Source organism: Gambusia affinis, linkage group LG01, assembly GCF_019740435.1.
Source record: "Gambusia affinis linkage group LG01, SWU_Gaff_1.0, whole genome shotgun sequence".
NCBI lineage: Eukaryota > Metazoa > Chordata > Actinopteri > Cyprinodontiformes > Poeciliidae > Gambusia > Gambusia affinis.
Genome location: NC_057868.1, coordinates 42,043,787 through 42,058,506, shown reverse-complemented (window position 1 = coordinate 42,058,506; position 14,720 = coordinate 42,043,787). Strand labels below are relative to the sequence as shown.

General features: G+C 38.3%; 1 pseudogene; it reads right to left on the bottom strand.

Moving 5' to 3' along the window:
- LOC122830076 overlaps positions 1-14,445 on the bottom strand; it is a 33,513-nt pseudogene extending 19,068 nt beyond the window's left edge.
- Positions 14,446-14,720: the final 275 nt, after the last annotated feature.

The window sequence follows — 14,720 nt, the reverse complement described above, 5'->3', positions numbered from 1 at the left end:
TAATGTGTATACCAAACCTCTGTGGCCTATATAAAACAGCCATTTTTACACTGAGAATAAATGAGGTACAAATGACCTCTAACAGGGTGACTTCTGCAGGTAATTTGTCTTATTGGGCTTTCATTCAGGTGTGATCACAGTCAAGTGAGCTGTTTTTTTTTATTTGTAAAACTAAACGCAAATCATACTCATTTTTGGTTCAACACTTCCAATTCCAATTAAAGACATGAAAAACTAGAGTTGTATCCAAATCTAAATGTTCAGTACGTGTAGGTATTTTTCATGGCAATATAGGCTTGACTGAATGAGTTAATGGCTGCATCTTTAAATGAACATCAAGCTATATTGGTATCATGTTTACCATTAATCACTTCCTGCCAACGCATTAACACATCTTAAGTCAGGGAATGCATCTAAAACCTTGTTTTTAACCGTTCAACTCCTTTCTTACTGTGCGACCCTGTCACATCCTACCACCCCACGAAAACACACGCATTTCCTGCTTCTTCCTTCACACCTTTTTTAAATTGATTTTCACACTTAGCATTGGCAAAGGAATGAAGCTAAAAGTCACCAAATAACCTCATAAGTTGCATACTAGTTGGCATTTTCATAGCATCATTGCATAACATTAGCATTCTAGCTTGCACCAGTCCTTCACATCTGCTCGCTTCTCTCATGTTTGCTGTTCTCACATACACAGAATTTCAATTCAGTCAAAATTCAAACAAAGTTGCTCTTCTGCTGATGTTTCTCATATAATGTATTTTTTAAAATCATCAAGTAAGAAGGTCAGATCCTAAGACAACTTAATAACATGTTGCTAAAGTTGAAAAGAGTAAGCAGGCTTTGCCTATAATTAAATATTAATCACTAATCAGGGAACAAGTTCGAAGTGGTAGAACGTCTCAAACATTTTCTGCTGCACCTCTTCAGCTCTGTCAAGCTTTAGGCTGCTAAGATCCCCATGAACCCCAAAGGACTGGGATTGAACACAGTGAATAATACCAAGCAATTGGCCGTGGTTCTTGTTTGATGGGCCACAAGTGTTTGCAAACTCATTATCGGCCTCAAAGCGCTTTGTCCCACTGGAAAACTGGTCTGCATGCCGGATTACATGTCCATCCCAGAACTACACTGACGATAAAGTTGCCCTCTGCCCTTTTTAATAATCCAAAAATGGATTTGCAACTGACCGGGTCAGTCGCGTAACTTGGAAAGCAAATTGCAAGTTTCAAAAGGCCAACTTACTGATTAAATTCCAACGCCGCCTTGTTCTTATTCCAAATACCCATAATCTAATAAAAATGTTTGAAAAACATTGTTCAGTAAATAGCAAATAGCAAATCCTGAAGATATGAATGCATTTTTATGGCTTGGTTAGGTCACTTTGTTTTAGCAAAAAAAATCTAATTATTATGACAGATTAGTTACAGGTTCAATATTACATCTGAGGGTACATCAGGGGCATAAAATTGGTGTGTCCATCTTAACCCCTCATTCTGTGTAATAAACACAAGGAGTTCCAGTTCAGTAAATGGACACACTTTTCCTTTTTTTGGTCTCATGTAATAATTAAATTTTATTAGAATTGAATATTGGGTTTTAATTAGCTGTGTTAAAACAACTAAAAAACATATTTTAATCTGTCTAATACATTTATGTATGATGAGTTTGATGTTTGAAATTAATTACTGGAGTACATAATCTTTTTAATGGTACTTTGATTTATTGATATGTATCTATATGTACTGATCGTGTGAAGTGCCTTGACATGACATTTGGTGTGAATTAATTTTACACAAAAGGGCAAAACTAAATTTGTAAATCACTAATAGATAAATACGCTGCGGTTTTGGAATTGTTATGACTAAAACAAAATCTTGCAGTTGTTTTCTATATTCAATCCACTTGCTGCACTGTCCCCTACATCCCATAGAGATCATTAAATTTTAATCTTCCAGTATCTCACACACAAAGCCATTCCCTGCTATTTAAGGGTAGTCAAAGATCACGGTTTTGGAGGTTATCATCACTTTAGCTGTAATAACCTCCTCTCCGTCACGTCATATTAACATAAAGTGACACCATCCCGCCTCTGACTTATCATTTTCAACATTAGCACTTGGTGTGAGGTAACAGTGAGCTGATGCAACAATATAAATCCCTGCCTTTTTAACTTCTTCTCTCTGCTGCATTCTTCCCTCACATGTCGGCATGGGAACATGATATGTAAATATTTGCACAGTAGGTTTGAGCTATTAAATAAATGAGACACCTGAAAGAACTCAAGCACCAGGTTACATCATTTTTTTATATTTTAATAGAGAAATTCTTCTATTCCATTCCCAGCCACAATGCCATTATGCATCTCCTTTTGACTGTGGTTTAAAAAAAGAGCATACATGGGTTCAAAGACAGGGCACCTTCTATGGATGTTCAATCATTTTTCTCTCACCATAGAGAAGACACATTTCTTACCATCACCTATATTCATATATTCTGCTTTCCTGGAGTAGAAATAAAAGAAATAAAAGCTATAAAGGCAGGCTTTCCAAAATATTTTAAATCTAACTTTCAAATTAATTTCTGAAGGCACTGCTGCTACATTTTAGAAACCTTACACTGCTGAATGAAATGACTATAAACCTTCCTCTTGTAAAAGCAACACAATAAACACCCCAGCGTTTCCTTATACGACTAGCAATACTAGTAGCATGAGTGTGGGTGTCTGGTCCAACTATTTGAATTCAGCTTTTTGACCCTCAGCCATGATTTTCACCTCTTTTTGACCTTCTCTGAAGAGCCTCTGAAGCTCTGCGTTACCAGGATTGACTGGCAACCAGGAAAGAAAAACAAAAAATACAAATCTGCTATAAATTTGTTTTGTGAATACATGCCGACCTTCCAGGTACAGAAAAAAGTCGAGTCTTCCGAATGATCCCGCGGCGCGGGCCCAAGCGTACAAAACACGGGTCAAGTGAATGTTACAGTCCTCCTTCCTACTTAGATTGTAAGAAGCTCAGGCACATTTTCAGAATGCTGTAGAAAGATTATTCTTTTTAAAGAGGCGAGCCGGTTCTCTCCCTTGAGTTATTATGCTGCTGCTGTGTGCATAGAATGAAAGTCTTATATCTCTGGTAGTGACAGAGTAGGAAAAGAAAGAAGGTAAAAAAAAAAATGGAAAAAAGGGGGTTGAGGGAGCAATGTGAGCCCATTTACACTTCAAGAGCTGAGCCAGAAAGGTTGTGGGGGCACGCAGACACTTGCACAGCCAGTCTGACGAGACAGCACATTAAACATCTCACCTTTAATCATTACATGGAAATACCTGGTCTTAGGCGAACGGGATGTGAAAAGCCTGAAATAATGAGTGCACACACTGCACGGCACTACCAATGCAGCTCAGGTGGCCAGCAGCTCCCACTGCAGTAAATGCAACGCTAAACACAGAAGACAATTGTAATCAATGGCTCTTGGTGCCAACTGGCGATTAGCAATCTGCATTGTTCTCGTGGTGTTTTAATAAAGGAGACGATCATCAGGATGCTGCGTGTATCTCTCTAATCTCTGGTGGTGAGAAAAAGAGGCAGATTGGTGGTGTGTTAGTCAATATGAGTTAGTAGAGGCATAATGACAGCACCGCCTAGAGTGTCTATATGCATTTCAATCTAATTACGAGAAAATGAGTAGAAGGGAGAACACATATCTTTTCCACAAAAAAAAGTAGAGTTGAGTAATTAACAATCTTTATTTTTTTTTTTTACCAAGTAAATGACTGCAGCTGACTCAGTCTGAATGGGTAGCTACCAGCAAAATGAGACTTTTTTTGATATTTTTTTTAATTATTTGATTTGAATTAGGGCCGGGACTTTCACACAATAATTTAGATTAATTAAATACATTGATTTTCACTCATTAAAAATTGTAAAGCAATTAATCAAAACATTTCTTTTACATGCAAAAGTCACAAGATAGAACCTGTTTATTGTGTTTTTGGTGCAAAGCACAGCAATGGACGACAAAGATGCTTCTCTTGGCCCATCAGCGGTTAATATTTGCTTCTAAAAACAATCTAAAGCGACAGTGGAAATGTCTATTGCTGCGTGCAAGTTGTGCAAAAAGTATTTAACCCATTACAGAGTTTTTTCAAGCTTAAAATAAAACTGCAATGCAATACATGTTGCAGCAGCACAGATGTGTCCAACACTAATGTCAGTATCCAGAGTCCACATTTTAAAGAAGTATTTTTTCAAAGAACATGAGTTATTAGGGACACTTGAAAGCTGAATGAGCATAATAGGACTTTGCACCAATCTGATGAACGAACAACTGAAATAACATTAAAAACAATAAATGTCTTTGTCGTTGAACTCGTATATCTTTTTATTTAATCATTTAGCAGTAAAAAGTTTTTGTAATTGAAAATGTTGAATAATTTGTCGGTACATGGTTTTGATTAAAATGCCATTAATTGTGATGAATTAATTACAGACCCTGCCATTAATACCATTAAGAAAATGTTTTATCAAGTCCCACCACTAATTTGAATATAGCATTTTGTGCTTGTGCATGACTTGAAGTAAGACCCCTGAGATATTTGGCAACATTTGTTTGCAAAGCAAGTATGTTCAAAGAAATTGTCCATTTAAGTAATTATTTACAGTTCAGTACATTTTGTAGCTGAATACAAAATCTATTAAATGTACAATCACAAAAAAATTTATTTAACATAACTAAACTGGCAATGTTCATGATGATTTACGATGGCACTAGGTATAAGCAAATTTTACTACTGCTTAATGCCCTGGGTTGCTTTTGGTCTCCCAGGATAAATTAAATTCAGAAAGACCATTTTCGCAAAAGTTCCAATTTCAGACAAATCAAAGAAAACTATCATAGTTTGAAAGTTTAACAAATTTATAATTTACAGTTTGTTTAGCAATCTAATATATAAAAGCTAAGAAACTTGTAATTTCTGAAACCTGAAATCAAACGTGATCAGCAGGACTGTTAATGTTATCAGCTGAATGAAAGTCTAACTTTTATCCCATCGCTGTTTGGTGGTGTTAAAAACACCACCAAAAATAAGACATAACTAATTGCTAACATGTTATTTACAAAATACTCCTCAACAGAAACCAAACAAACTACTTTCTCGAAGCTATTATATTGGAAGTTAACATAAACAAACCTTCAGCAGCATTGTCAGGAATAACTTGGATAAAACAGAAATAATTTCTTTCAAAGAAAGATTTATCTAGATTTGGGTGAGATCTTTACAAACCTTCTGGAAGAAAGAGTTACAGACCAATGAAATCATGCGTGACCTTTCAGCCCCCGCTCCAAAAGACATGTTCACAACAACAAAACTGAATGTGACAAAATGAATACAGATGAAACATAGTGTATTATTTTACTGAACTGCAAAAACACAGACCTTTTAAGCATGTGAGTTACTGATTTTATTAACTTTATTGAAGCATTCAACAAGATTCTGTATTGCAAAAGTGATCATTATAAAAATATAGATTGGGCCATTGCTGGTGTTAATCAATATGGTGTTGATTTTTATTAGCAATAAAAATAACACTTGCCTATTCCAGACAAAGACATTAAATCAAAACTGTGATTTATCATAAGAAGACTTGATGCTTTGATTATCTCATAATGACCCATGCCTATTTGTAACATAAACAGTGGATCAATCATTTTCCCACAGGATATATACCATCTGAGCTCATTAACATCAATGCATTTTCAAAAGAGACAATAATAACACTTAGCAATAAAAAAAATATAAATGCTACCATCACTTTGAAACTCAGATATAATATTAGCAAGTTTGAATTTTAAATAACCTGTTTTAAATGCAACTTTCAATTGCACATCAAAAAAAGAAAAAGAAAAAGAAAAAAGATCAAAGTACTAATGTAACATTTCCACAAATGAAAGTGACAAAATAAATGGCAGACAATTCATTTGAATTGCTTATTATGAAGTAGAAGTCTCTTATTTCTGTGACAAATGGTAATAAATGCATCCTTAAGTGCAGAGTAGTGGCACCATTGGTATTATATTGAAAAGAAATACATTTTCAATTAGGTAAATGAGCTCTTACCTGTACTGAGGAAAAGGCGTGCCCTTAGCATCACAAGTCAGGGTGGCTTCTTCTTCTATGGAGTCGACGGGGATGAACAGGTCGGCTGGTTCCATCCTCCACCGCGGACCGTGGTATGACGCACTGTCCAGACAATCTTTCAGAGAAACACAACACTGCCTGAGCATGAAGAAGAATATCCACTGCAACAAAACTGATGCTCTAATTGTTTTTAAGGCATTCTGAAGCAAAATTATACATACCAGTTTGAGAAAAAAAAAACCTGAAAATATTGGAAATGACATCCATGAGTTTCATATGATTCTGATCATGGTGTATTTCCAAACAGATAAACTCAATAAAATCAACACCAGAGTGCATTATTAAATCAGCGTCTCCTTTGTGTTACTTTAAAAAACATACATTGTGTTGATATGCATAAACAAAATAAAGCTATTACTATATATAAAATAGAAAAAAAGGTTATTTTAAAATTTGATCACCAAACTGTGCTGCAACATGTATGAGAGATGGACTCAAAGGAGTGATTTCTATCATTTATTCTTTGTGAAAAGAATGATTGTGACTTTTATTACCAATACATTTCACTGACAGAGGTGGGGAAACTTGTGCTCAGTGTTTTGCCCACGAAAAGATTATAGAATAAAAGAATCATATCTCCCCATCGGGATATAATCTCAGTGGTGCGAGGAAAAAGATTGAGAGTATTCTGTCTGCAGCGTGAATGGAAGTCAATACTGATGAGTACTCCTTTAAACCGGAGCCTCCTATCATATCTCACATCTCTTCACCCACTATACCACAACTGTGAATGACCAAAGGACAGAAAAGAAAGAAAAAAATCATCATTCATATGAAAAGGTGCTTTACCTGTCAGACGGTTGATGATTGATAGCAATAGAAGCAGTTTCCATGGCAGCGTCATCTTTGGCAGCCAGGGGTAAATGAGACTTTCATCCAATAAGCTTTAAAATGGCACTTGCGTTCTCAGAGAGAAAAGAGCGTGACCTGTTGAAACAAGCATTTTCGAGTTAAAATCCTCTAAATGCCAGCTGTTTTATATAATAAGTCTCTCTTTCAAAAAAAAAAAAAAAAAAGGATCAAGCAGGTTGAACCAAAGCACACAAACAGACACGCTGTGTGTCAACTGTGGTCTGCGGGGCCCTACTTCTGCAGGTCACTTCAAATGACCTCGTGAGGCCACAGATTTGTTTATAGCAGACTTTTATCTATGCAATGGGAAATTATTTTACACTCTTTCCAGGTTATTACTGTCCAGTTTCTTTAACTGAAGCCTTGACTGAATGTGTTAAACTTCTATTAAATTAAACTGTGTAAAGAGTTTTATTAGGGTCGAGAATTATTTTAGCTTAGAAATCCTGATTGTTTTAAAAATAATACATTTAGCCACAAATTGAATATCTGTTGTATAAAAATTCAAATGAAAATGCTGTCTTATTGAAGTGATGCCTGAGATTACGGGGTGATTACTGAAGTTATGATTCAGTTGCTCTGATGAAATAAAATGACATCAGACTTTATATAGCTCTAACTCACAAAATGCACACTCAAGGGATATGGAGTTCAAAATCATTTACAGTATATTTCTATTTAAATAATACTAAAAAAGGAAAAAACAATTGTACCATAATCAAAATAAACTGAGTCATATTTATCTACCAAAGGTGAAGCATACTGTCGCTACACAGGCGCAGATGCTCAGTCTTTCAGTCGCTCAAATGAACAGGGATGGCTGGCAAAAACCGCGAACAAGTGCTGTAAATTTCTTTAAGTATTTCTGGAGAACAACCTTCGCCATCCTCTTCAGATAACAAGGTAAAAGCAACAGCATTGTTTTGAGGTGTTTTGCCTATCAGGCAGACAAACAGGTGAAGCTGAAGGACGTTGATAAGACTTAATGCAAGCTGTGCTACATCAAGCAGTTAAAAGTCAAGTGGCACAAAAATTTGGGAGAGCCATCTTAAAGGTCGACACTCTGATGTCTGAGGAATTTAAAAACATCAGTAAAGCTCCTGCAGCAACAGCAAACATGCCAGATGGAAATGTTTACATTTTTGTTTAAACATTAACCACCTGCAGAGTTAAGGCTCCATCACATTAACATGTGATTAACATATGAAATAGTATAGCAGCAGTTACCTTTTCATACAATCAATTTTACAATTGACGTGCATAAAATAAATGTTATACTCACCTCATATATCAATGTTGGAAAAATATTTTTTTAAAGAAGTTATGAGGTTTTAAAACCTCGTGAGGCCACAGATTTATTTAAAGTAGACTTTTATCTATGCAATGGGAAATGATTTTACCCTTATTTTTCTGAAGACCCAGACTGAAACAAACAAGAGTGGACCAAAAACTAGTCTCACTGACTCCAGCTGTCCACTGTTCACAATGTAAATATGGCACAAAATTAGCAGAAATTCAAGAACATAACAGGGATGCTGCTGAATGCATTTTGCATGGACAAGATTCTTGTTCATAATTTCCAACTCACTGTACAAATAAGTCCATCAAGGAACATTCCCAAGTTATCTTTTTACCTAAATGGCTGAACTACACTATTACTAACATGACTCAGAAAATAACCATGATGACATACTGCTGTCTTCCATGTTTTTCTGAGCTTTACTAAATAATGTAAACGTGTATCTCTACGGTAGTAGGATTTAGTTGGAAATTGTTTTATCAAGGCAACTCAACAAAGGCAACATTGTAGAGATGTGTGAATAAACTGACTGTGAATGTGCGCTATTCCTCAAGATTACCCCATCTTCCCATCTGACTAGTTTGCCAACTTCTACCTGACAAGTTCCCCTGCAAACAAACTTTCTGATTTCAGAGTACTCAACCTTATCACCCATTTTTGACTATGTACCCCAAAATCTGGCTGTTTGATGTTCCATTTGTCAGAGTTATTAATTTTGTTTAAGTTGCACAAGGCTTGTGGGAAGTTGGTGTGAGATTACATTATTGCCATGCACTGTCAAAAGGTGCAGTAATCTTAAGCATCATTCCTCTTCGAATTAGCAACCCCAATACAATTTTGACACAAAGCGGAGACTGTGTTCAACGTGACATGTCTTTTTGCTGTTTGTACGACGTACCTGGGACAAACTGAAAGCTGAAGTTTGGTGTCAAATGCTCCAAACCTCAATGCATTCTCACTTTTCTAATCAGTGACAATGCTACTTTGTGCCCTGCATTGTGGCCAAGCTGCCCTCAGAGACATTTGAGGCATATGGGAGGCAGAACATGCCAATCTATTAGCGGGGAAACCGACGCCTCGGCTCATCCTTCACTTGGACGGATCCATGCTGGCTGCCTGAGGAGACTTGGACCTGGGAATTGGGTGCCATCCAATCAATTAGATTCACCCACAGCAGCATGTGTCTCCCCACATGCTGGGGCGAATCAAGACAGCCTGATGAGGAACCCCATTCCACTCAGGTCCATAATCAAGGGCAAGAGTCTGTCTGCTTGAAGCGCGTGTTGCAAATTGCGATGCACTGAGCAAGTAATGATGCAATTATGAAATGTCAAACGTACACACAATGGAGAACAGGCAATAACGCAGCAGTTAAGTGAGCGGTGCAGCATGTGCGGAGTATATGGAGATTTGAGTACATTAGTCTGCACCTGCATGAAGTCATGTGCATGAATAAAGCTCATCTGTGCACAAGAATACACACAGAGTCTCCTCTAGACGTGTTCAAGATAGGCCAGGGACAGATAATAACATCCATCTGCTGAATGTCACACAGCCCACACACACCTACACACTCAACTTGCTTTCTAACCATGTGCACCACATACAGTATAGGAGCTAGTGCCCCCCTACACACACACACACACACACATACACACTCTCTCTCACTTGCTCTTTCTCCCTTTCCATTTAGAAGACATAATCCATGATGTGCAGCTCATTTGTGGCCTAATCCTGAGGCAAGTCTGGTTCAGAGTACTACTTATGGAAGGCCTAATTGTTTGTCAGCTGCCCGGATGTCAAATCAGACATGTGGGGTCTCAGCCAGGATTTTCTTCTCTACCTTTCATGTTTGCTCAGGCTTTTTTTTTTTTCTTCCCCCAAAGTCTGCAAAATTGGATTGGTACGCTTCCTCTTCAGAAGAGTCCTGGATGCCTTACCTCAGTGAAAGGCCTGTGCACACTGTGCAAACTGCTGGCGCCTCCTGCGCTACGGATTGGTGGGGATGCAGTTGGTATTGCCCTCCTGTCAACTTTGCATTTTACGGTTTGGATTTGTAAAGGGGCTTTTTATCAGGAACAGATGGTGCCACTTTTTAAAGCACATCTGATCGGTCAATATTAGTCTAGCAGCAGGATGATTGCAGACACCGCCGCCCACATTCATAGTGGTACCACTGTAAAAGAACAAGTCCTGTGCTGCTTATTCACACCTCCCAGTCCTCTCTACTGTCTGCTACACCACAAAGTCTGTGTGACATCAATTTCGTCATCTGTACCAACCAACTGGGGTCCACCAGGACTCTCCACAGATGTCCTTCTGCAGTCAGGATTATTCTGACCATGCTGACTGTGCAAGTTGACAGATACAATAACATACCCGTTCAAAGGGTGAAGGTAGATACAGAGAACTATGAAGCAAACGAAGAAAAAAATCAACAATGTTTCTTTTTTTTTTTAATGGGACTAAAATTAGGACATTTGCAAGATTTGGAGATTTTGTCTTTTCTTTCCCTCTCAGTTTTAGTTGATTTAATTTTGCAGAGGCCTTAGATTTCAGGGAGTTAAGATGTAATTTTGGGCATACCATTTTTCAGTTGTTTTTTTTTTTTTATGGATCAGCATAGAGTGTAAATGCTGTGCTAAAAGTGTGCAGAAACAAAACAGATTAACAGTCATCATCAGCCATTCATAGTTTTTTCCTGAAGCAGTGACGCTTGAAAATAGAACAAAGCTGAGAAGTATCACCATAACAAATAATGAAGGATGGTTAATAGGCAAATAATATTTCTGTTATGTTTGCTAACACAGTAGTAGCAGTAGTGAATAAGTGGACAATTCCAGTTAAATGCTTGATTAAACTGGTATTGCACCACTTTTAGGGATTCTGTTTCACTTTTGTTCAGCTCTGGTCCAAAACTTAAAGTACATATTTTAATCAAATCTGGACTGTCTAACAAACCTAATCTGGTACCTACTTATGCAATCCTTTTATTTTCTTTGTGAAAATATTCCATTTATCTGTTAAGTGTGAAATAATCAGTGTCAGTTTCATATAGCTTCCCTGTTTTACCTGATCTAAGGTGAACTACTGTATGTGTCAAGAAAACCATAAAATGTCTTTTTGCTCCACAATTTGTTCAAAGAATCTTTAATCTGCCAAGAATAATTCATTTCAGTTTTATTATATCTTAAGTATAAATGATTCAGCATTAGAGTTGTCCAAAGAAAAATTGTTTGCAGATACATGTTATACGAGATTATTCATTGTTGGATTTATTTTTATGACAATTTAAAAGGTTAACGGTAAACTGTGTGCAGGTTAAGGTTGTGCCACTACAGCACTGTTTGAAGTAGAGATGAAATACAGAAAGCATCTGTGGAGTAGTAGTTTTAGAATGAATAAGCTCAGTATTTGTTTTTGTGAGACTCTGAAACGCACAGAATAGATTTGTAGCCAAAAAGGTGGTAATCAATATTACATGCCTTCTCTTCTAACTCTTATGGTCAGTGTAATAAATAATATAAAATATGTTGACAGTATGACAAACCACAGGCTCGGTTACCAGTGCAATAACAAACCAAGGTTTTGAAAAGCTTACAATTTAAAACGTATAACAATTCTCAGTCCAGTCTTTTCTTTTAAGCATAGAAGATGTTGGGAAAAGCACAACAATGATTGGAGTTTTCAGTTTTCACCCGCTTGATGGCCACACTCCCACTTGTTGCTGAACACTACCATTTAACGAGCTACATTTTTCTTACACTAAGAGGAAAAACACTTCCCGGCTGGCTGCTTTCTATTTTTCACTCAACAGTTAACCCTGTGTGACCTAAATTTCATCCTCTGCATCTACCCTCTACGGTCCGCTAGCAGTCTCTGCCCAATTTTACAAGCATCCCAGATTTTGGTGATTGCACTAACTGTAGACACCAACAGCGAACATAATATTCCCGGTCAGCGGGAAGAGCCAAGCAGTCAGCAGAATGGGAATGTCCACATTTGATGCACAATTCTAGTAGTTGTGATGTTAAAAGCTCAAGAGTTTGAGGGAAACATTACACAATCCTGAAGAAATGGAAAAAGTGAGGAAAATGTGGGTTAATCTTAATAGAGATCTTTGTCACACATTTCTGTATCTATATTTCTATATGAATACAGGAATGTGCTTGTCCATCAGTTCCAAGAAGCTTGCGTTCACGGATGCAGAGATAAATGTTTAGTGGAACTCCAAAAGCTTCACATAAACGCTGCTTTAAAACTGAAGTTGACAAGTCTCAAGGCGGCTATTATTTCTTTTGGATTTTATTTACATGTCCAGTGATGGATGTAGCGGGTCTGGTTGCCTTATTGCATTGGGGCAGATTTGCTTTGGGAAAGTCAACCTGTTTCGAAACTGATGGGCTCCAACAGTACATGCAATTTCATGTTTCAAAATGTTTAAAAACCTTGATAATTCTACCATGGTCACTATCGATTTGTCACACAGATGGGTACAAAGCTCAACATATTCTGAAACAAGCACACAGGTGTCCAACCATTTATATTATTTATACACACACACGCACACACACGCCCACACATGCATGCTCACTTTCAGCTTTCACTCCTGGATAATGTTAATGGTTGCAGTTTGCCTCATGGGGTGAATCCCTCTCACTCTCGATCAATGAGAAGGAACCAACTCCGGGTTTAACTGATTCAGACACAGTAATGCACAAACCCCACATCTGCTTGAAGAAAATAGCCCAGCAGGAAGAGTGGGTGTGCATTTTTTATTCTTTTGAAGGCCTGGGCTTTATTCATCAAAGCCGTATCCAAGCAGGCAATGGGACACACAAGTATATAATTAACTTGAGAATTTTGCAAAGGTAGAACTGTTGCCTGCGTGCGTGTATGTGCGTGCGTGTGTCAGCAGCGCCTCCTTTTTTTTTTTTTTTTTAGTTTAGTAATGCATACTTCACAAAGATTCACTGAAAGTGCTTTTGCTTCAAAACACATCAGAAGGAGCATCATTGACAAAACACTATCGATTTCTCCCACTACATACAGACATCATGTATTCATTTCAACCTGAGGCTCAACTCCCTTTTATTACAATCCAATCAATTGGAAATGTCCTGTGGGTTCATATGTTTCAGACTTGATGTGGAAGCCTGGCTGCAGTGTGGCATCACACCAGGAGCGGTGAGAGGCTGAAATCCTAGCATCCCTTCATCACTCTGACAAAGAAAAAGCTTGTTTAAGACACATGCAGCTCGCTACTAACAAATAGAGATGTTTTGGGGGGTTTTTTATGTTATTTCTAAAAGCTTTTCCTTCACGGATCAGGAAAAGGCTGCGGTTAGGAGGGAACATGACGCTGTTCCAATCTTAACACACATTTCTGCTCAAATTCGGGGCATTTCATTAATAAATCAGTTTTAAACATGCAGTCCAGAGCCGACATTTAAAATGTCCAAATAACCAATGATTTCTTACTAATTTGCACACATACACACACACACGCACACGCAAGCACGCACTGAGGCTGTTTTGTCTTACCTCCTGCTCAGAAGTGTCTCGAGACCAGCGGGAGTTCAATTCAGCCCTCGCAGAAAAAAACGACAAATTGATCCTCCATGGAAATAACGTGGTCGGGAAAATTTCGGTCACAATTGCAAGGTCGTTCATACAGGTGAAAGTGAGTCTGTGCTGGCCGGTGGCGAGGAGGCTCAAACACATGCGGCTCATATCGCTGCTCTGCCTCCTCTCCTCCACTCCCTATACGAAAAATAAATAAATAAAAAAATAAATAAGAACAATTCACAGGCACTCACTCGCTCACTCACGCATTCTCACGCACACGCACGCACGCGACACCCACGTTGTTCGCAGCACTGAATAGCGTTTAAAGCATATCCTCGCGCCTGCTGTAGCTACGAGGCTCGCCTCTCGCCCCTCTGTTTACGCTCCCAAATCCAACACGCGTCTTTCTGAAGCCGGGCTCGCAGAGGGATCTTGCAGAGATGATTTATTATGCGCATCAAGTCGGCTCTCCGCTGCGAAGAAGAGGGAGGAGTAAGAGGTGGAGGAGGAGGAGTGGAGGTGGTGGTGGGTTGGTGGCGGCCACAACCAGCAGCAGCTATTGGGATGTGGGAAGGTGCGGGGATGGGGAGGCGGACGCACCTGGTGGGAGAAGTGCGCCCCTCTGCGTCAGACCACCATTACTGCTGCGCATCTGTGGGCAGCCGCGGATCGTGGTAGGGACTATTTTCGCCAGTGCCGCAGGCTGTTCCCATATTTAAGCGAACTATGGGTGAGCCAGGGAGATTTTAAGGAAAGACAAAAAGGTGGGGCAAAAGCCGTTTAGTTTTCATTTATTTT